Genomic DNA, 23,458 nt, shown 5'->3' with positions numbered 1-23,458 from the left:
CATGCTTTATCGAAACGCCGCGACGGATGGCACGGGCGGCCCCTACTGTGCTGCCAACTGAGCTCACACCCAACAAATCCTCGTCGGTTATACTTGCTACGCGCTTATCTTGCATCACGCCATCACGTGCGCATTCATTCTACTTGGCGATGAACCGGCCAAGCATGCGCATACGCGTACTATCTCAGTGCACTCGCTTGCACACGGACGAAGAAAAGGATGCGCGCACGCAAGCAGGCGTGTCAGTCCTGTGCGCTGAGCCATCGAACGACGTGAGGCACAGAACATGGTAAGGGTGGTGGTGGTGAAAACTTTATCGTGTGCCTGGCCATCGCTCTTACACCGGGTGATGTCGTTGCTCACCGTGTGAGTATCTCCCTTGTTTCCTTCATTTTATTCTTCCTCTTGTTTCGAAATACTGTTGTGGTGCCTTCTCTTTACACTTTATATTTGCTTAGCTACATATACCATTTGGATCAACGTTGTCCTTACCGTTTAGGTGATCGCAATTCCAATACTGCATGATAGGTCCCACTGAGTCCATTGTTAGCGTACCATGAGTCATGAACTTGGTCCGAACTTTATGATAGAATTCTCTCGTACTAATAAGGCAGGTTTTCTTGACACAATAACAATACATTTAACTTTATATTGCTGCTAACTATTGCTCATTTCAACAGAACACTGTTAGCGTTATGAGCTTAGTCTCCGTGTCGAGCACGCACAATGCCACCTCATTAGTTTTAAAACGGTCTAACTTGCTCACACTCCCCAGTTACCTCAACGACATGCCTTATATTCTATGAAACCATGAATTTCAAGCTGTTTTGTCTCACAGAAGCATCTTCATGTCTTCCATCACACATCCCATAATGTGCATGGCCAAAACTGTGCAGAGGGACCGCTTCGCCGGCAGTCTCAAAGAAGAGAAGCCGCACATTCTTTCTTTCCATTCTTCACTCATCAAAGCAGCATTCCTCTTCCAAACGCTCACAGCGCGCTCGTGGTCAGGCATGCGTTGCGGTTCCTCGTGCCTCCCATTTCAGAAACGCAAGCGCAGAAATAACTCCGTAACCTCGCTCTCACAGTGGTGTTCGGAAAGCGTGTTGTTCGGCAGCAAACTGGTTCCCCGGCGCCGTTCGCACCACCACCGAAGCGGGCTTTATCATTTATCTCCGCCGCGTGTGCTCATGCAACTTGCCCGCCGTTGGCGAAGAGAAATTCGTCTAAGGGGGTGGCCCTCGAGCTTCTTATTGCTCGCGCGCTTCCTTCGTTGTGGTTCTTTTCTTCGTTTTCTTCCTCTGTGCTCCCTCGTAACACCACACGCGGCGGCGGCGGCGCGCCTTCGCTCTCCGTTCCTGTGGGAGGAACCGGGAAGATGCGGTCTCGATGATCACCGGCTGGCTTATATATTTTGTTGCCTGTCTCCTTGGACTGGGTTGATTTGCGCAAGGAAGAAAAAAAATCTATAGGAGAGCGGTCAGGTATGAAATACTTGAAAAAGACTGTTGCGCCGTTTCGTGCTCCATTTCTTGCCCGATGAGTGGCCTCACCTGCTCAACTGCTAGCTGCTCCCGCTTCTGAGCACCTGTGATAAAGCAGCGGGGCCGGGGCTCCTCGGACTTGCGTGCGGCTCACCCTATTGTGACTTGAACGAAGCGTGTCCGCGAACGGTTCACCTAGGTCACTTTTAAGACTACTTGAGTCATTCGATATAGATGCCGAGAAAACAAGTCTCCTCCTCCATTCCCTCTATCCTCTTCCATGAGTTCCCTCTTGGTATACCAGTACCTCCTATTCATGTATCCACGTGCCTTGTTTGTTAAGTCGGCAGCGAAAGTTTACGGAACGAGTGTGCATGGGCACAAATGTAACAGCAGAGCCAGGTGGCTACCATGTAATGACACCAGTGGGCGACGCATGTCCATTGTTCCATGCGTACAGACATTTCAGACGGTTGCAATTTCTGATTGGGCGCAGTATTTTTTCTTTTCACCTTGATCTCGCGTCCCACAAACTTGTGGTGCGAACTGCATATAAGAGCTGCGCCTTCGCCTTTCACAGTTCAACTTACTTTTCAAGAACAAGCGCACAGAAGTGCACTTCGTGTCCATTTTAATGCGAGAGCGTTAAAAAACCCTTTCTCCAGAAAACATGGCTCCAGAAAGCAGACTGGAGCCATTAAAGGTATCGCGTCATAACCCTAAGGGTGGGGGTTAAATGTTCCTAATTGTTTTTGTTTTGCTAAAAAAGTACACTCGTAGACCACCCAGGACGAGCTTCTAAGTTGGAGGTGCCGTCAGTTTGGCTGGCTGAACATTTTCGTGACGTCAATATGACATGAGATTAGCTGATGCCATAGCAACCTACGTCCTGTGGTTGCCATATTAATCACTGGAAGCCCAACAGCTCTTGTTTGAAGCTCGTACACTCAGCAAATCACGAGCATGCGTCTGGGAAGTGGTAGCTGGCAGATGATAAGGCTGTGCAATAACTGGCAGGAAGGAGGGTTAAGTGACGTCACGAGACTAGTGACAGTTGCGCCGGCCTCATCAACCCTTCTTTTTCTCGCTTTTTGTTGGCTAACCCAACATATTCATGAAGTTTAATAACCAAATAGAATTGATTGATTGATTGATTGATTGATTGATTGATTGCAATTAGCTGCCAGCTCGGGCGGGTTCTTCGATATGAAAGGGAGATATCAGAATCGAACACCGTTGAGCATCGTGTTCCGTAGCTGCGATATGCAGCTTGTTGTAACGGGAAAACCACGTGCCTCATGCGGGTATTTAAAACTAAGGCCTGCATAGCTTAAAATATGACTGACTTTTCTCCATGACTTGACCTTTCATTTGAAGTTACTTTGACCTTGACCTAAACCATGCGTCAAACCAGTACTTCTCAGCGAAATTCCATTCACGTAACCGGGTTAAACGCTTCCTAATCATTAAAAAAAGTTCTTGTCTACAGCAACTAACAGTGTAGCCTCCAGTGCTTTCGGAGAAGGGTGCAAAAGCAAACAGTTTAAAAAAGCAAAGCCATCGCAACTTTCTACATTGAGAAACATACTGAAAGTTCTTGGTTGGTCCCTATACATGCATTGAACACTATGCACGAATCACAATAGCCGGCACACCAAATTTTATTATGAAGTGTTTTTTCTGATTACCATCCACGCAGTCGCACATGAGCGTAGGTATAGTTGCGTTAATTATGTTGGGCGGGGAGGTACGTTCAACATCAAAATAGGCGAACTTTTTTTTTTTTTGCTATACGCTTCGATCTGCTACTTAATCGTTTGAAACCAGGCAGTGGTATTAGGAGAAGACGAAACTTCATTGACCCGGGGTCTTCCTGATGTACTTATAATGTGTTATTAGTACGGTGGCCTCGAAAAATATATTGGGAGACACGATATCGTGCGTGTTTTTTGTGACCGGTTTGGCGGCTCTTGACCGATGCCAAGTCACGACAACGGCACCCTTTCGGCGGAACCAGCCGTATAATCTGTCGCATATATTAACTGATGCTTAACTCCCCTAAACATATTAGGACGTGCGAAAGCACTGGTCGGCACTGTTTGTCCCGGGTTTGCTCGACGGATTGGCATTGAGAGAATGGCACATTGTCTGGTGAAGTTCGCAACTGGTTTAGTTAGGTTCTTTTTTGCCCTGGGGGAGGGGGGGGGGGCGCAGTATCTCAGTTTTCGGTGGTCGTCGGTTCGAATTCCTGTTGCCAACTAAGCTCCTCCTTAACTAGCAGATTATTGGTAACTGGGATGCGAAATAGTTGACAGCGCATTGAACGCTGCTCAAGAAATTATTGCTTCGGATATTTGATGCAGACTAACGTGCTTACTTTTTCCGGCACTTTTGGAACGATTTCAGATTATGGCAGTGACGATGCCTTTTCGAAAGAACGAGGAGTATACGCTATCGTGTAAAATGGTGCATCCTGCAGTTGTTTTAGCACCGCTACTGTAATGGCAGGTTGCTGCGTCTAATGACTTACGCTCGACGCAAGGAAATTGAACGGTCAAGCAGGTAATCATCCATCATACATTAAGGGTTGCGGCTTGCGCCATCCACTGGTTTCTCAATGTACTAAAGAGGCAATGTCATCGATGTTACTTGCTGCAATGGCTTGAGACGACCGTGTTTCACCTCGCACTAGGCGTGGAAAAAGGTGCAACTGCCCTTCCTGAATGCCTTCTCCATTCAGCTGCTGAGATCGTCGGCAGGCTTTCTTTGAGGCTGTCAGGCGCATGGCTCGCCAGTACTGAAGGTAAGTACGGGAAAGCGTTCTAACACTCATTGGAACCAGCTCGAAACGTGGAATGAATAGTTCAACCACTGCAAATTGAAAGTGCAGTGTTCGTAGCTTTATTGTCTGTAGAAGGGCAACAATTATATTTCCTTGGTGCAAAGGACGAATAGACCCCTTTCATAAATGTTAATTCAGCTTCACCTCTATGCTGCATTCCCCTCTAATGGCGGAACAGCAATGTATTGAAACATTATATTATGGCCATAATTCATATCATTTATGCATCAGAACATATTTGCATAATTGCTCTATTACCACTACATGCATCTGTGTAGAAGCAACATGCGATTTCAGGTCTGTATCGCCATTTTTCTGGCGGCCAGTGACGCCATGTTTGGGGAAAGAAGCAGCGTGGGAAAGCCTACTTAACGATTTTTGCAAGGGGTCCATTACGCCTTATTTGTGAAACCTAGAATCATTTGTTTTTTGTTATCTGAATTCAGAACGTTTAAAAAGTGACAACTTTACAATGAATATGAATGCAAACATGGAGAAAATAACGGGTATAATGTAAATGAATATTATATTGATGACTGTAAGGCACCAGTTATAAAGCGCTACGCTTCATGCTTAAACGACTACGCTAAGACCAGGGACAAACTAGCGGAAAATGTGAGGCAGAAGAAATCATACTTCAGATAATCTTTCAGTAGGTGTGTAAATTTTCATATTAAAACAGGGGTTAACGCCAACCACCCAGCACTTCCACCAAGATGTTACGGGGGTAGTTCAGCTTGAGGTTTCAGAGAGCGGAGACGGGAGGAGACAAGGCTTTCACAGAACAGGCCTTTCCTGCAGGCACCAGCCGACACTGCTCGAACGTCGTCGTCTTCGCCCAAAACTACTCAGATTCTTCTTTTTCCTTTTTATGCGCATATCAGCGTATGCATCGCCTAATGTAACAGTATTCTCAGTTGAGGTGGCGCAGTAATCAAGGCGCTCGACTGCTGATCTCTTACAAGGGTTAAATCCCGAGCACGGCTGTAGCTTTTAGATTGAAGTAAAACGCGAGTCACCTGTGTCCATGCGATGCCAGTGCATGCATGTAAAAGAACCCCAGAAAGTCGGAATTACCCGGTGCTCTTCAGTACGGCGTACGTCTTTGACAGCCGATTACTCTCCACGACGTTGCGCCCTATATGTCGAACCAAACCAAACCAAATCAACCTTTGCAATCGGTATACCAAGTAAATTATACATACATAAGCTTAGCATATCGCTTTCTCAATTCGTTGCCTATTTGTTAACAATGTGAATGCGCTTGCTATCACATACTCGACCACCAAATAAAAATACAAAAATGAATGGGTTGATGACGTAATTAATGCCTCATGTTCAAGGTACGGCAAATAAAGACTGCAGACGTGCCCTGTGCATCTACTGTCACAGGCGCCCCATCATCACAGAAGTTTTGTTTGCCTGTTTTTTCGTGGGACAAGGTGCTTATAGTGCTTAAAACATTGAAGAAGGTTTAGGATGTTACATGATTTTTCGGGGTTGGTTTTTATGTCTAAGTTCCGCTTACTTCTTATTCATTCCACAGACGCCATATTTGGTTAGGTATACGCCGCCACGCTAGCCAGGGTATACCAAAAGACGTTATTGTATTCTAAGCTCTCTGCTGATCGAGCTCATAGATCACTCGAGCTGGATGCGAGGCGAATGCAAAGCCTGTTATTTACGACGGCGTCTGGAGCGAGGTCAGAGGTCACGAGGTTGTTTTGAATCTGCCTGTTTGTCATCGTCGTCGTCCCCATCGTCCTTTCGGCTTAAGGCCAATACTATCGGTACTGCCGACCTTCGTCTGAACTCTTCCCGTTCCAAAGTATTTGCATTGCAGAACGAAAAAAAAAAAAAAAGGAATAACTATACTCTCTGCTTCAAGTTTGGCAGACGGGGGCGCGTCAAGTATGGGAGAAGCGTGTCATCCGCACAATCGCTTTCTAATGCGAAACGGTGCACCGGGCAAACACGTCGGCCGTAGTTGCGTTTGGAAATAGTTCTGTGTATGCCCAGAGCTATTCTCGACGGCACTGGAAGACGGGGTCGCGGGCGCCGTGCCGTAGCAGGAGGCTTTCCTTTAAGCCCCGCATAAGAAAACACGATTGCGTAGTCACATTTTTGGGGAGAAAATCGGTCACTTGAGATTTACATTAAGGTGCAAGTGAAAGTTGAAAAAGCGCCCTCGGCCCGAAGGAATCGGATCTGATTGATACTTTCGCCGCGTTTGACCGCATTTCCTAAGACGCTCTCTTCATGCAGTATAAAAGTCTATTTTGCTATGTTTGTCAAGAATATTTTGAGAGTGTACTCGTATTTTGCTCCAGCCTGTGTGGATGCAATCAGTGCACTGCAACTACCTTCCAAACACGACCCGGGTTAGAACCGGGCATGTTATGGGATCCGCATACCGGAGCGCAGAGTCCGCGCGGACGCCACGTTATATTTTTCATTTGGCTTTGACTAATTTCTTAATCCGCCTGATGTACTGACACTTAAGTTAGGAACTTGTGGCATAAGAATGTGCTCTCACTTGTCCGCTTATCACATTTCTGCATTGATTCTGGACTTCAATGCAGAAAATCTATGCAGAAGTTATAAAGGCACAAAATAAAATAGGAAGAATACGCAATCACAGGACTTGATGCAAATGGCCGGTTTGCGAGAGTCTGTTGTCCGCTTGGCTTTAGCGGCAAGCGATCATCTGTCTCAGCCTTAGCCGCACTGTTTCCTGACATTGAACAAAGTTAAAAAAAAAAAGTGACTTGTGGCAGCCATGCCACTACCTCTAAGCAGCTAAGGCGACATCGAAAGAGGATGTTTCAAAATATGCCTAAAACGTGGAACTCGGATAATATATGTGCATTACATATTTAAAATAGTATATAGTCGTCTACCCACATGAATTTTTGAGAAGAAAATGGAAGCAAAGAAAGGAGCATCGTTCGCTTTTCGGCTCTTGCACTTTTTTTTTTTAACGATACTTATTGCCCCCTTGCACTTAATTTCTTGTAGTCACTCTTTTCTTCATGGGTAATATGTGACGCTCACATACATACTGCTCGCCCCTGTCATAGGCCAACGCCCTCTTCACTCGCTTTCGCCTTGAGGATCTCCGTTTATCGGCTCATTGCCCCCAAAATATAACCTCACCGCCGCTGAAACGAAAGTGTCGTTATAGAGAGGAAACCGTTCAAACGAGGTTGAGAGAAACATTGCCTCATGGGCTGAAGAAAATATGGCGCTGCACTGATTTGCTCGTCTCGTCTTTTTTTTTTTTTTTCTTCTGAACAACCATCGGAAAATGGTGTGAAGCAAGATGAGTTCCGAATGGCTTAACAGTCTTTTTTAGGATAAACATATTGTTTTCATTGCCGGTTGTAGAGATGTGAGGAGAAGAATAAAATACAAGAGTTCAGTAATATAGATGAATCGTAAAATTCTTTATTATCTACCCTTTATGATCGCTGAACACGAACACTGATTTGTAGCGGAGAGTTATTTCCTCTGACGGAGACCAGCGCTTATAACGAGAAGAAAGACTGCTTTGCAAACCTTCGAAGCGTAAAGAAAATTTAATGATTCACCTCACAGAATGTGTTTTTTCATTTTACCTGCTCACACCCAAAGCTGTACCTTGGTACGAGCTCGCTAACAGGTGGTAAAGTTAAACGTTGCTTTGTGTTAAAGAAAAAGGCAATAATGTACCAAAAATGTGGTACCCTTTATCCTTCCCCCTCCCCCCCCCCCCCCCCCCCCCCCCCTTCACGAGTCAGGAAAAGAGGCGAAATGAAGGCTTGAAGTAGACGCTGAGAGTTGTCGGCTCCAGGCGGAATTTTCTCCCGACCTGCTCTTTTCATAGGCCATCTCCCTTCCAAGTTATAGAAAACTGGAAATGTGAAAAGTACAACTTAGATATTTATGGCATTCGGTTTCCAGCCCCATGTGTGCAAGATGACGATAAAGTAAAATAGCCGTGTAAGCACAGCAGTTAAGCTTTAGAAAATGAGATTGTATTGCGTAAAAAGGCAGCAAAAGAGATCAACTTGTCTTTAAGGATAACTCGATTGTAAATGCTCTTGCCGCACTGGCCCAGAAAAGCAGGGTGAGAGCCCACGAAAAGAAATCATTCAAGGGAGTCGTTTATTACTTTCGTAATAACTGAAATCCTTCTTGGGAATGGGATAAAACAAAGCACACTGATTAGAGGTAGTGATGCAGAAATATTTTAAAACTGACTTTTGGTAGTGCTGCTATTGTTAGGCTATCGTTAGGATATCGATAGTATTGCACATAGCACTGCTGATAGCATCACAATATTGGAATAACAATGCTATTAGAGTAGTGTAATTACATAGTTGTTGGTCAGCGATATTGCCAAAACTTTTCTGGTAACTAAATACTACCAATAATCAGTTCACTTCATTTATAAACCTTTATTGTGTAAGCAATACTACGCCAGGTCTCAGCCCATCGCGTAAACCCAGCCGGTAGCCACGTTTGACCTTTAGAGCGACCGCAGATGGGGCCCCTCTTCAAGCCGTTGGGTAAACCTGGTCGGTAGCCACGCCGTGCCGCAGTAGGTGCTTACGCAACCTACTGGGCTTATCTAAAGCTAAACCCCAGCTAACGTTTTTTAGGCTTACGAATTCTGTTATCAATGTCACTGCACCACCAGCATCATTAAGTGAACATCCGCGAAGACAAGTACCCAGACGAGTGTTCTATAAGACAAGTGCCCAGACTAAGATAAGTTCGGTTTTTGAACGGAGAATCCCTCTCCGCCCTTGCTCTGTTCTCTTTCATACTATGTAGTTCATCTCGTTGTACCCTGGACCAAGCGAGGCAGGCACTCAAAACAGCATTTGTAAGGTCAATTTCTCATATTCGGGGGACCTCATGTGTGAAACATGAATACCTTAACAAGGTATGATGTGTTTGTTTTTTGTTTTTTTAACAATGTTGCACGTACAATTTCCTAAGTTCAGGCGATTGTTCAACTACAATGTTATACGTCGTCTTTGCGCTGACATTGACCTTTTTATACGCAAGCTATACCTGGTGCATCCAGCCGCTCCTTTTGTTTCGAGAGCAGCAGCTGAACTACGAAGAGCACAGATGCCGGCAAGCATGCCCGATGAATTATTAGTTAATAGGCGCAAGCCCACTAGCGGCTTGTGCCCAGCAAGGTGAAGACCCGATAACAATTCTCACATTCGTGTACAACTTTAGTAATCTCACCTGCTGAATAATGTGAATCTCGGTACGTTTATAGGATTGCGTTGCTAGAAATCCCTACTAGAAAAGTTACCAGAAACGTTTTCTATGAAGAACGAAGAAACAGTAATTTTCTGCATTTTCTGTATGCCCATGTCTCAAATTGACAAGTCAGGTACAGTCTTGGTCAAAAGTCCTCAAGCCAAAGGTTTTTTTTTTTTTTTTTCTCAGCCACGAAATTAAGCCGTAACGCCATCATAGACTCCAAATGTCATTTCAAATTTTCGAAAATGATTTCTTATCACAGCTGTAAACTGGCTCATAGCATAAGATGACCTTTTAGAATGTAATGGCACCGTGACGTATTTCTTTTTGTGGTTGAGACATAAATCCTTTGGTTTCAGGACTTTTGACCAAGACTGCCAGTCCTTACGTCGCAAGGCATTCATATTCCTGACTTTAAAAGAAAGAAAAAGAAGAAGAAAAAAGGAACATGATCGCTTGCGTATAATTATGGCCGCTCGCGAAGTAGTCGGCCACAGTTCAGCGAGGAATGCGGAGAAGCTTCAGCCATAGCTTGTGTACCACGAAGTGGAGGTTGTGCAGAAAGGGAGGTATTCGAATGCTGGAATGAATAAGTAAAGCTGACAGTATAAAGCCCGAGCCTGGAACGAGCAGCAGTGAGTCGGCCTTGGCGGCTTTGACGGCGTTGGGCTTTCAAGAGAAGCTGCGGCGTCTGCAGTGGCACCGGTGGTCACAGAGGCGCCCGGCACTGGACCGTCAGGTGGTCGGTTTATTCTGGGCGGCATACAAAAGCAGATTGGTCAGTGCCCGGGGCAGATGGCTGGCTGCGATGAATCGCAGCGCATGAAGAAGAGAGCGAGAGAAAAAGCGAGAGTGGAGGTAAGGGGAGGAAACTGCCAGGGGAAATGACCTACAAGAAGGTCCAAGAGGGCGAAGACGCTGCGATGCGCGGAGGAGGGAACCGCAGTGGCTGGGCTGTAGATTAACGAAAGGCGATAGTGTTCGGTGGGAAGGTGCATCACGCACAGATGGCCCTCGATATGTGGATGATTCGCCACATGCATGCCTTAATAACGGACTGGCATCAGCTGCATCGAGGGGAAGTAGTATTCCACCTTTCGGTGCAGCGTACAAAAGCCCTGTAGGGGCACTTCGCAGAGAAAAAAAAGCTCGACCGTATTAACGAAATGTTCTCTTTGGGTGCTGTCTGAACTGAAGATTCGATAGGCGTCATTATGAATTTACTTTAATTAATTGTGTATTCACATTTTAAGGGTGTGTTTATTCAGTCGACGCAGATGGATTCAGCTGCTCAGGATGAACCCGCAACGGAGTGTCAGGCGTAGCGAATCACATAGACAACGACCAACTTCTTCGTCCTCGAGTGCGCCAGCACGCGATGCATGTCAGTGGCTATGATGACGAAGATTACCACACTACATTTTCCCCCCGGCTAAAAAAGGTGCTATCCTGGCGACTTATGGAGCCGAAAGGACAGACGGATCGTACGTAGTAGGGCTTGATTCGGTTCACATGAATTGTTTCGTGTCCACGGCGACGCAAGTCCGCAGAGGGCGTAACAGGCTCAACTACGTAATTGACAGGATATGTTTGTTGAAGGACTCGGTATGGACCGTGATATAGAGCAAGAAGCTTCTTTGAAAGGCCGGCGGTTGTGGCAGGGACCCAGAGCCACAGCAGGGAGTTGGGTGCATATGAAGGAGCCTCGCCGGTGTCCCGGTGGTGTTTTTGTTGCCACTGGTTTTTCTTTGTAAGTGAACGAGCGAGCTGACGGGATTCTTCTGCGTACTGGGTGACGTCCGAAAGTAGCGTCGTCGATTCAAAGACATCAGGGCGGTAGGGAAAAAGCGCGTCCATTGTGCAGGATGGCTCGCGCCCGTAAACGAGAAAGAAGGGAGATAATCCAGTGGTGGTCTTCATCGCAGTGTTGTACGCGTAGGTTACGAAGGGAAGAACCTGGTCCCAGTTGGAATGAGTGTCGTTGACGTGCATGGTCAGCGTGTTACTCAGAGCACGGTTGAAGCGTTCTGTCAGGCCATTCGTATGAGGGTGGTAAGAAGTAAGGGTGCGATTAATGGGGCGGCATTCTTTCAGTAGGGCTTCGAGAGCGTCGGACAAGAAAACGCGTCCGCGGTCACTGAGTAGTTCCTTCGGAGTCCCGTGGCGAAGAATCAAGTTGTTGAGAAGACACAAAGCAACGTCTCTTGCGGAGGCAGAGTGTAACTCTGATGTTTCAGTGTAGCGAGTAAGATAGTGTACTGCCACGATAATCCACCGGTTTCCAGCGGGAGTAGTAGGAAGAGGGCCATAGAGATCTATGCCAATGCGGTCAAACGGACGAGCAGGACAGGGTAACGGCTGCAACGAAGCAAGAGACTTCTGAGGAGTTTTTCTGCGTTGACATTCGTAAGCGCGCACAAAATGCCGTATAAAACGGTACATTCCACGCCAATTAAATCGCAGATGTAGGCGCGTGTAGGTTTTAAATACGCCACCGTGTGCACACTGTGGGTCACAATAGACGCAGTACAAATGTGGGCGCGGCGATGACGCGGGTTGACTAGAAGCCACTTTCGTCCATCTAGCATATAATTGCGGCGATAGAGAAGACCGTCACGAATGGAGAAGTGGTGGGCTTGCCGGACGAGTGCTTTGTATGAATGACCAGGAGCAGGACTTGAAAGAAAATCCAAAAGTGCACTAATCCAAGGGTCATTCCGCTGCTCGATAGCCATGTCGCCAGTGGCAAGAGTCGACAAATTGTAAGCAGAGACGTGGTCAGACGAGGTATCACTAGACAAAGACGAGCGGGAAGGAGCATCCGCTTCCGTATGCTTCAGACCTGATCGATAAATGACATGTATGTCATACTCCTGAAGACGGAGAGCCCAGCGAGCAAGGTGACCGGATGGACCCCTACAACATGAATACTTGGAGTAATCCGGTCGTGCACGGTTTCGTTGTACCTCACTTTTGCCACAGAGAATGCAAGCAATTAAGCTTTCCATCTGACAGAAAAAAAGCTACCGTTTTTGAACGTGGTCTGCTAGTTGGAAGAGAAATTATGAACTGTTAATTTGTTCCATTTTAAAATGCAGTTAACATTAAACGCCTTTGGTAAAACAAGAATCAGACTAAACTTTATGGCAAACATTAAGGAGTGGGACTATATGTTACAGCACGTACTCATATATGGGCTTATGCATACACGTCTACTCTCGAACTGCGTTTCTCTGGCCATGTTTCAAGGAGATACTGCGACCAACTCGGTACTTTTCAGCATAGTCTGGTGCTACCTGAGATCATGAGTATAGTATTGGGCTTCCGTACAAGGCACAGAAATGTTCAGCATGCCGAGAAGAATATACGGTATACCTTCGAGATTGGTGACCGACCGCTTTTACTTTCTCTTTTTTTCATTGTCATTAGCAGCTTATTATTGTGAGGTGAAGTAACCTTAACGAAAGGGTGGACCCAAAATTTATCTACTACCGCACGATGTACAAGCTATATGTTTTCGGTATAATTAATGTCACTGCACTTAATTATGCATTGATGAGCAACGTCTATGTTCAGTTTCTAAGTATAATTTCTGTATTCGTGTGAAAAGGCATTCTAGTTCGCTGGCGATTCAATTTGACGTTTGTAGGAAAACCGATGGGGCTGTTCTGAGTCGTGATCTTCAGGTATATGCATGCATCATCTAGATATGCCTCTTCTCACAGCCTGCTCACAATCTATGTCTACCAGACAAGCAGAGGGGATGAACGATGGCTGCACAGTAGTCAAGGTATGTGGTTAGTAGTAAGCCATGAAAGGCCTATAGGAGAATCTGTAAACTAATTTAGCTCATGAGCTTCTTTTTCAAGACGTAATGTAGCGGAAGAAATGGTTTTAAAACAGGTTAAAGCTTGACGAATGAAACCTGGTCGTAAGCAGCTGAGAACATAGATCAGTCTGCGCGCGTCTCTCCATTCTTCTTCCTCTAACTCTCCAGTAAGCCGCTACGAGGCGTAACAATTTCTCACGCTTCAAGACAATTATTTCTTCCGTGTTTACCTTTTCTTTCGGGTCCTTTACACTTTTTTTAGTATAGTTCTCTTGTGACATGGTACGCAAACGCGACTGTAACTGACGGGACGAACGGGGCCCGGGGCAGACAGCACGCGGACAACATAAAATAGTGCTAGACTTGCTACGCTTCTTCCCTCGTGGCAGCGAAGAAAAATAAGAAATACCCTAAATTAGAAGAAAAAAAAAAAAACCCTCTAGGCTAGCTGTCTCTCCACGCCGACACGCTTTATTTGTGCCAGGAGCTTCTCACCAGAGCATCAAAATAATAAATCGAAACGATAACCTTAGCGGCACACTTTCGTGCATAGTTGCAGCGGCTGCGTCCAGCTCCCATCGACGCCGCGTTTAGATGAAGTTTCCTCGTTATAGTGGTAGCCACAAAAACGTCTCAAAAGACTCGGCCTTATACGACACGGTCGAGGAAACTGTCACCTTACCGGCTGAGAGACACTGTCCGGTCCCTGATCAGTGTCTAGTGTCCTGATACAGGCCTCGATGAGCCTGTCGTTGCCCGATGCGTCCAATGGTGCACGCGTCGCGCTTAACCCTGCAGTGCTCCCACGTAGCCGAGATTAAGCTCGTTCTTTTCACAGCGTCCCGTCAGGCCCAGAAGAGACCGACGTCACTGTCGCGCCATGTAATAGAAATTGCAAAAAAAAAAAAAAAAAAAAAGAAAGAAAGAAAAAACTCGACCAAAACATATGCTGCTGCTGCTGCTGCAGACGAAACTTCCTCTTTCGTGTCCTATGGCTCTCGGTTCCAAAGGGTGGAGGCCCCAATTTCGTTTTGCGAGAATGTGCGCGGCTGATTGGAGAGAGAGATTGTAGAGCAGTGCAACATTGTTGTTGTTTGTTGACGATGAGGAGGTTGCTCTTCCCGGCCGTCCGCCGGTCTGCCGCCCCCTGCCCGGAGAGGTCTGGCGGAAAACAGTCGTCCGAAACCATTTAAGAGCAGATGACTGCACGGGGCCCAACCTCCCGCTTTCTCCGCCCCATCCTTTCCTCGGCCACTTTGGAGGCTTTCTTTAGCCTTTTGTTCTTCAATGTTTATTTTTATTTTGCGTCTCCTTTAGCCGGCTCTTCGAAAGTAGTTGAGAGTGGACAGTCGTCACGTCCTCGTCCCGCTCTTGTGCTTTCGAGTCAGATAGCTGGGGACCGACTGTCGCTCTCCTAGTTGTCTTCCCGGACGACAATGACTGTAATCGAGGTTCGCCTTGCTTCGAGGTCCGCCCTGTTTTCTCGTGATTGTTTTTGCCTTTTTTATTCTCATTTTTTTATATTGTCACATCGCCAGACAGCTGTTTGTTTTCAGACGGCTGTACGCATTGACCGTACAGCAAAAGCGACCTCGCTGCCTGGTGTTTAGTTTCCGTTTGAGAAAAAGTTTTCTATTTTTTTAGCCTGTCAGGCGAATTGCTAGGCAACTTCAGCCGTAACTATACAATACAGTGTAGTCTCCAAATTGTAGAAAACAGCAGGTACATGGTGGCCACAGATGAAGTCATATCACACGGCAAGAAAGGGGCCACTCTTTTTCTATGTTATAGAGTTATCTCGATTTTAGAATATGTTGGTACACCATTTCCTCTGCAGGCCGTCAATGGCGATAATTTAGCCAGAGATAACGAGCATTCACTTATCAAGTAAGAGATCCACGCACTCATCTCGATATGGCGATGCTCCATTGGTTCTTCTGTTCTTCTGTTATATTTTTTTTTTTTTTTATCATAGAGTGGCTAACTTCAAGAGGTTGAAGCATGTAAACTGAAGCTTTTTTTCCAGTTAAGAAGACTGATCTTCTCTTCTTGGTATCATATTGAGTAAGCCTTCAAGCTCCCGAAATATGTACGCTAAAACATATTTCTGTGCCTTTCCCGGTGGATGTATTTATTTTTGTATTGTTTCTTATTTGTTCGTCTACGCACTCTCAAGGCTGGAGGACATTGTTTACAGAGAGGAGTTAGTCAGCAGAGCGAAATACGAACTAGACAAATTGCTTGCAGGTTTTCTCGGAGGCGTTGCTAAAGGTGTTGTCATACTGGCGGGTGTCGGAAGATGGTTTTAGTCTTACTGTTCTGCGCGAATCAGAGCGTGTATCAACGCGACTTGAGCGAACACCATGTCTGTCGTCCTAAACGTGCGTAGGACGCCGCCTTATTTGTACATGAGATATAATATTGCGTGAAAGCTTGCAGCCGTTACCGTTTTACGGGAAGCTTGAAGCGATGCTTTAGGGTGGCCATCGTGCACGACCGGTTAAGTCTCGTTCTGCTTACACCATCACCACCCTTATCACCATTCTACACCATCATCAGAGAAACGGTTGAACTTCGTCATCAGAAGGTATGAGAGGTAATTCTAGTGACGTATTCTGCTTTGGGCGGTTCCCCGAGACTATCACGCGCCGATCCGCTTGTAGCTTGCTCCGTAGGCAGCACTACCAAATTGATTAGACATGTCCTAATGATTGCTTAACGACCTGCGGAGCTCTGAACAACACAAAATATGAAGAGCCAGATGGCTGTTTCCTCTTCGGTTACGCAATTCTGATAATCATTTCTGGCGCCCAGAGGAAACAGGTTTCAAATGATGATTACATATAACTCAAAGTAAAGAAAAATTGGTATAAAATCTGTACTTTTTTTTTTTTTTTTCCTGTGAATTCAAAAATCATGTTGAGGGCCAGTTTTTGCCTTGCCGCTTCCTCAGGGGCTGTTTCTTCCGGGGACGTATTTTCCGAGGTCGTATCTTCCGGGTACCTTTTTACCTACACCCGGTTCGAAAGGCTCTAAAATATTTCCGAGAAAAAGTTGCGCTGTGCGCGGTTCGGAAAAGCCGATATTCTGCTCTTAGAGTGGTTAGGCAGGTTCGACTTCATAGGCTATATTGCTATTCCGCCAGAAAAACACATCGGATTTCCGCGTAGTCATTACAAAATGTCACTTTAGACTAGAGGCCAAATGTTTGGAGCTTTGAGCCCAAGTGAGAGACTGCGGAGTTTACTATTATCCTTCCTTGTAGGACGGCCTCAAAAGCCAGCGCTAAAAAAATATATCGAAAAAGGACTATTTGGAATTTTGAAATGAAATGAACATTTTGTATAAAATTATTTATTGTACTTAAATGCCTCAATGTTTGGTATTGTGTGCTTAACAGATCTTATGACATTATGAAATATATGATCTATGCTGCATGATAGGGAAGCAATAATTGTTTCTCTAGATTGATGTGTAAGATCTCCTTACGTGGTTTATTCAGACCTAGCATGCGATTGTACTTACGTGCAAAATTTGCTAATTCAGGAAATTAGTTTGGTATTTTGTGAAATACAAATACTGTTGGTTTATTTTCTTTGATAGAAGAGTTACTAAACAGGCCACCAAATTCTTGCCGAAAAGCATCGTGAAGGGGGCAAAAAAATAAAATAAAAACTGCACTTGAATTAAGAACGTAAAGAGAGATGGGAATGCAACACTTGCCCTGAAAGAAAAGAAGGGCTAACCGCGCAATCCAGAAAACACGTCACAGTGTTAATGAATTAACTTACTTGCCTTCAACTCAACTGCAAATTAAACTTCCTGAAGTCATTGATATACAACATCTAAGTTGATCTGTATTTGTGGTTGCTTAGAAGCCTACTCAGGCTCTTTAAGGTACATGATGGGATACGTTTGTCGAACTACATTCATGCCGTGTTAATACGGCCCCCATTAGTATGGTCAATCCGAATTATAGACAGGTTTTCTAAAGACAAAGCGTTACATGTTTTTCTGTCTTGCTAATAACGACACTCGCTTTGCTAACAATGTACAGGCCGGCAAATGCAACAGAGGCAATTGAGGTCTACGTATTTTTGTCGTTTTAATATTTACAGCGTTAAGATATAAATAATGACTTACCAAAACAGATGTTTCGACTCCTGCATTATAAATGCAGGGCATAAGCAGAACTCACTGTTAATGTGTGATTGCCTCTTTTCTGTCGGTTCATGCTTTGTATAGCAAAAGTGTCTGATGAACGAGCATTATCATTTTTCCTTTCCTTGTCCTGGACAGCTATGATGAAAACTCTCCAAAGCGTATTCGGTGCTGAAAGCTGCATTCGGTGGCTATCAGCCGACTGAGTTCGTGACATGTCAGTAGTGGTATTAGCAGATACTTCATTACGCCAAAAGTCGTCAGAACGCGGCTTCTGCGCCTACAGCTGTTTCTCACTGCACTGCATGCTTTTAATTGCTATTCGGAGCAGGATAAAACATTTTAGCTCCTAAAGGCTTTTTCTTTTCTCGTTTCCACTTCACTACTCAAGAGCCCAATAGTCAGGAAATGGCTTCGTCTTGTTATGTTTTGTCTTCCTTCGCGACTCATTGTAACTAACGACTATATGTATGCACAGTTCAACTCAATATGAAAGTGTTCATATTAACCAGGCCCGACTGTATTCATTACTGTAAGATAAGAATATGACCTCAGGGAGTAGTGCAGGAGCTTATACTAACACCTTCACGCCACACCTTCGCCGATCACCGTTACGCGCTTCTCCCTTCCTACACTTCCTTAACCTCTCATGACGCACGACTGCCGATTTAAAAAAAAAAAGAAGGCGCAAAAAGTGAGCTTGATTTCTCACTCAGCTCTGCATCGCCATAGGTGTCGTTGTGTAGCGCCGGTTGGTTGTGCTATTGGACTGCCATTTAATACCCGAGGATTACAATGCCCTCTCATTATGCCCGCCTTGCCGTGCACTTCTCGCGGCATCCATACATTACGGGTAGGAAAATAGAGACATCCCGCTGCTGCCTTCTTAGTTATTCTACGTCTTGTTCTCGTGTATTTCACCTCCGCGTGGATGGTTGCGTCTGTGCAATTACGGCAGGCTCCGACGAACCCTGTTCTTATTACGAGCGACGTACGAATAACCTTCCGCGTGTTGGCATCGAGGGGTCACCGATCTGTAAACCTTTCCATCTACAGCGATAACTGCGCCTAAGCGTTCCTGTGGGCGTACTTTCCGGTGTCAGACAAAGGGCTCCTGCCCGTACGAACGCGCAATCAAGGAAGCGAGAGGATCGGTAATGATCCCTGTGGCACATGTACAGAACGCCCTGGCTTCCTTGCTGGACTTGACAGCCGGCTCTTACGCATTTCCTTGTCTCTCTAACCTCACCTTCGCTAATCAAATGTTAATCAAACTTTTCGCTGGTGCAGCGTATCAATCATGCATGTCCGGGCGACATCTACACGCTTGATATTGCACACATAATGAAAGCCTTCGTTCTACACGTCCTTTTATTTTTATTTTTTTTTTCTGTGATCTAAACCAGCAGTCTGGTACACTCATAACTTGACAATACTGCAGCCGAAGTATATACGTTTCTTAGCAATTTTTAGTAGGTGAACACTCGTGTCGAATAGAGCTTGCCGAAAACTGCAACCCGAAATGATTCGGCTGCGAATAACCGGCTGTCAATTTCCAATGCAATGCGCAATAGAAACTGCTAGACTTATTCTCCAGGCTCTATGTACATACAGATGCAATGTCTTCTAAAGATATCCCGTGTGCTGTACGATGTCAGTGCATGTTAAAGAACCCTAGGTGGTCGAAATTTCCGGAGTCCTCCATTACGGCGTCTCTCATAGCCTAAGTCGCTTTGGGACGTTAAGCCCCACCAACCAACCAACCATCTTCTAAAGATAAACTACTCTGGATGTCATAGCGCTCACTAAAGCCCTGTGTTGCTCATTTATGTTTCAAGCTACTGCTCAAATTTAGCCCTTCGTATTACTCCTAAAGTCGCCTATTTTGGTACTGAAGCATCGTCTCTACCCAGCTTTTTTTTTTTTTTTTCTTTTTACCGATTGCTCAAAACGGACCGACTGCTTTATTGGTTCATTCATTAGCGCGAGCCTCGCCAGGTCTCGTCGACTAGGGCCAAGGCGTCGTCCTTCGCATACCCGGCCCTGTGGGGAAACAAAGCCGTGTTCGGGTGTTTTCTTTTTTTTTTCCTCAAATTTACCTTCAACCTTTTTCGACAATGTGAAACCAAGTCGCCCAAGTGCCCGGCTCAGTCAAGTCATAATCTACGCGTACCAACAGGACATCTTTGAAGACAAAATGCTATCGCAGAGCTGTCAAACACGTCAGTAGATGTGAAGATGCCAGTCAATGGACGTTTTTAGTTCTACTGTGTTGACGCGACGCTATTGCTGGTACCAATAAAGAAAGAAAAAATTACATGCTTTTTAAAGTAAGCACAGGTAAATTTAGTTGACCTTCCGGGACAACTTTCACGATTTCTCTTCCATCGTTTCCACTTACCCTGTCTTCACAGTTACCTTCGAGGCGGCAGGGTAGAGCTTTATTTACAGAGAAATACCGAGCGGTGGCCTAGGTCTTGTGGTACAGCACCGGCAGAGGTACAGAAAGAGAGTCATTATGGGTGACAGTGTAGACAATGTAGACAGAAGACAGGTGCGAATCTGTACAAACACTTTGAGACCCTTACTGCGCTAGAAACGAAAGAACGCCAGAATTACCTAGAGAGCTTTCCAAATCCCCGGTCAAGTGTTCAGTTTAAGGCCTTCCGACAATACCGTTGTAAGGTGAGAGTGCAACTGACTTAAAAGCTCAGGCCTTCATTTTTTTCCGCCTCTTCATTCAGCGCCGCTCCTCGTCTATACCTCCGCTGCCGCTTTGTCGGAACAGCGTACACACGCGCCGAGCACGAAGCCTTTCCTTCAGCTCGTCCCCATTAGTAGCCTGTTTACACGTGGATTAGGATCTAGGACGGCCTGCGCTGACAGCGGCCAGTAAAGGACACAACGGGAGACCAAGCGACGAGCGGCTACAATTGACATAACTCTAATCTTCGCTCGTCGCGGTGAAGGGTGCGCCTCGAGCAAGGCGGCTACTGTTTTCGGCTCCCTCGTCGGTATAGGCCGCAACTGTACGCGCCGTTGACGGGACATGACGAGCAGGGGTCACGACCTCGCTGTGACCCCTTCTCCGCACTTGCCTTTCGAGAGAACGCTCAGAGGCGACGAAATAGCGCGCGGGAGAAAGCGAGCGAAGGGGAAGTAAAGGACGGCTGCCAGCATCTTGTAGCTTTTCTGCTTCTGTCGACTATTAGCCTGCAGCGAGTGCGGCAGCAATATTTGTTGTTGTCGCTGCTACTGGGCTCGTTACTTTGGTTTCTTTAACATTTTATTTTGTTTTTGCAGCCGTGTAGACGTCCTTCTTCCCTGCGTTGGTCAAGTGATTTTTCTATGATTAGATCAGGAAAATATCTTTTTGCTGCTACGTCCAATTCTGCGTTTTCATTAAGGCTGAAATCTGATCCATGAGGGACTGTTTTTTTTTTGCATTGATGGCATATGTGCCGTCGAAAGAAGGAAAGTGAGAGAAATTTGCGATTGTTGGTACGTTGAATGTATTGCAGCAGTGTAGCTTTTCAAAATCTAGCAGTAATCCAGCTGGTTATAAAACTTCCTAGTTGTCTCTTTCTTTTTTAATCTTGTCTTGTAAAAACGGCGCGAAAAAAAAAATTACTTACAGCTTTCAAATGTTCAAAGACAATTTCCTTTTTGCTTTCCATTTCATGATTTTTCTTTCTTCTCTGTGTATACTAACACAATTCGTCGACATCATTTCGAGCCTTGGCGGCTTTGTTCAATAGTAATCTAATTTTTGTTTCTTTTCTTCACTTCGTGGAATGACCGCGAGTTGTACGAATTCATCGTGATGTCTAATGCCGCGAAGAGGATTATCAGACCAGAAAAAAAATGGACAAGCTCGAGAAAGTACCTAGGCCCCTTAGGCAATTTCCCGAGTTTCGACAAGGACATCTGTCTTCGTCAAACTGCGATAACAGCCTGCCACTCACGTCGACAGGTGGGATTGGCCCTAAGGCTTGTGCACCGGCTTTTCGTCCACGTTTCTACATTGTAGTTACCGCAATGTATTAAAGGTAAGATGATGTCAGTGCTTCAAAGGGGAACTCCGATGCTATGCTCTAGGGCAGGAAAATGGCCATCTCTTTAAAGTTTTCGTCAAAGCTAACGGCGTCTACTAGTAAGTAGCTCTTGAATTTCAGAAAAATAAATATATCTGCATCTGTGACCCCTTACGGGTGTTCGCTTAAACCTGAATAAATTAGAGAACGACTGGTCTGTGCTTCCGCTGTACTCGTGTCGCATCTTACTGTCACAGTGACCGATGAAGAGCGCGCCTGATGCCTCAGTGGCATTTGCAGCATAAATTACGAAATTCTGTCCCGTATGTTACGTCGTTCAATTCTGTCCTGATTGCTCGGCTTTTTCCTACTGAGTTATTCGGGCTGTAAGAACACTGCTGTTTTGTCATGTATCTCCACTGGCTCCCAAGAAAAGATCAAATGAATCCCGGGATACATGAAAATTTACGTTTAGAACTCATCCCCCGTATTCACTAAAGGAGTTGTCAGAAATCGCTCATCCATCCTCATGTAATCATGATAATCATCGCGTGATCATGATCTCACAAGATGATGATGAAAAGTCTAATCTTAGGCTCAGTAAAACCGGCCACTAATAAAAAGTTGTTGGAGCACACCTGGCTTTTCGCGTATATTCCAAAGCTGTAACCTGAAAAGACGTCTTTGACTTGTAAGCATAAAAAAATTTTACGTTAGGGGTAATTTTCATTTCTTTTCTTCAGCTGTTCAGGCTCGCTGCAACACTTCGAAAGCCGAACAACGGCAGATAGGCGCCTGAAGAGCATGGATGGAAGAATATCCTGCATTCCATGTCTCTCACCGTTCGCACAAGGCTTCATCAGAAAACTCCCATTCAAGAGCAGGTCTATACAATGAGAAGTCAGTTCCATTCTGAATAATGAATCTTTGCATTTATTTTAAGTATTTCTTTTCTTGCAAGCAGGCATCACCGTCGTGGCTGATACAGCGTACCCAGAAGCAATGCGTTCTTCCGATGGCCGATCATTACCTTCACGATGTACATTCTTTCGCGTTCATTTCCGGAGCGCTTTCACAACGGCGGACGTATGGAGTTCCCCTTACCGAAATAGTCTCGCTGCCAGTGTAATCTTTCTTCCGTCGCGCACTTCCTCGATTATATTGTGCGACCGAACCAACAGCCCGGATAACACTATACTCGTAACAGCACAAGCGCACAATTGCGCCCTCTATAAGCTCTCGCACAGTGAAAGGCCTCACAGCTGGCTAGCTGACACAATAATCCGACGACATGCACGGGAGCATCGAATGTCAATGCATGCGCAGGCCGCATACATTTCTCCATTCACTCCGAACCCTCTCAGCTGCATCTCGCCAGCGTCTGTGTATGTATCCGTGTGTACACAGCGCAATACGCGACACGCAACAGTGCCGCCATATGGCGATGGAGAGAGTGATCGTCTTTCCTCACGAAGTAATAATGGACCGAAACAACGAGTCCTACCAGGCGTCCGGAACACCGCCTCTGCGGACGATGAAGCTTCCCATGCTTTTAAGCCGCCTTTCCTTACAAGCTCCGGCCTCTTTTTTTCCCCCTCCTTCGCTTTCCTCGTAATTAGGGGAGTAATACACCCCTTGAGGCGATGCGGGCTACTGTCTGAGCACTAGGCGCCGGTGTCAAACTATTTTCTCGCGTCGGAGTTAAAGTCGTACAGCGCTGACGCTGCTGCAGTAACCGTGGACGGAGGCGTTGTCGTTTTGACGGCTCACGCCCGCACGAGCACGTCACCCTGTTGTTTGGACTAAACCGGTCGCATTAACGTATGCGTCTGCCGCATAGCCT

General features: G+C 45.7%; 1 long non-coding RNA gene across 1 annotated transcript in view; it reads left to right on the top strand.

Moving 5' to 3' along the window:
* Positions 1-257: 257 nt before the first annotated feature.
* LOC146208359 (uncharacterized) overlaps positions 258-23,458 on the top strand; it is a 362,139-nt gene continuing 338,938 nt past the window's right edge. Inside the window, exon 1 of the long non-coding RNA XR_014703376.1 lies at positions 258-366. This is a non-coding gene — a long non-coding RNA (uncharacterized LOC146208359). The remainder of the gene's footprint in view (positions 367-23,458) is intronic.

Source organism: Amblyomma maculatum, chromosome 1 (assembly GCF_055883805.1).
Source record: "Amblyomma maculatum isolate TAMU_Amacu chromosome 1, ASM5588380v1, whole genome shotgun sequence".
In the NCBI taxonomy this organism is placed as follows: Eukaryota; Metazoa; Arthropoda; class Arachnida; order Ixodida; family Ixodidae; genus Amblyomma; species Amblyomma maculatum.
This window is presented reverse-complemented; position numbering and strand designations above follow the sequence as displayed.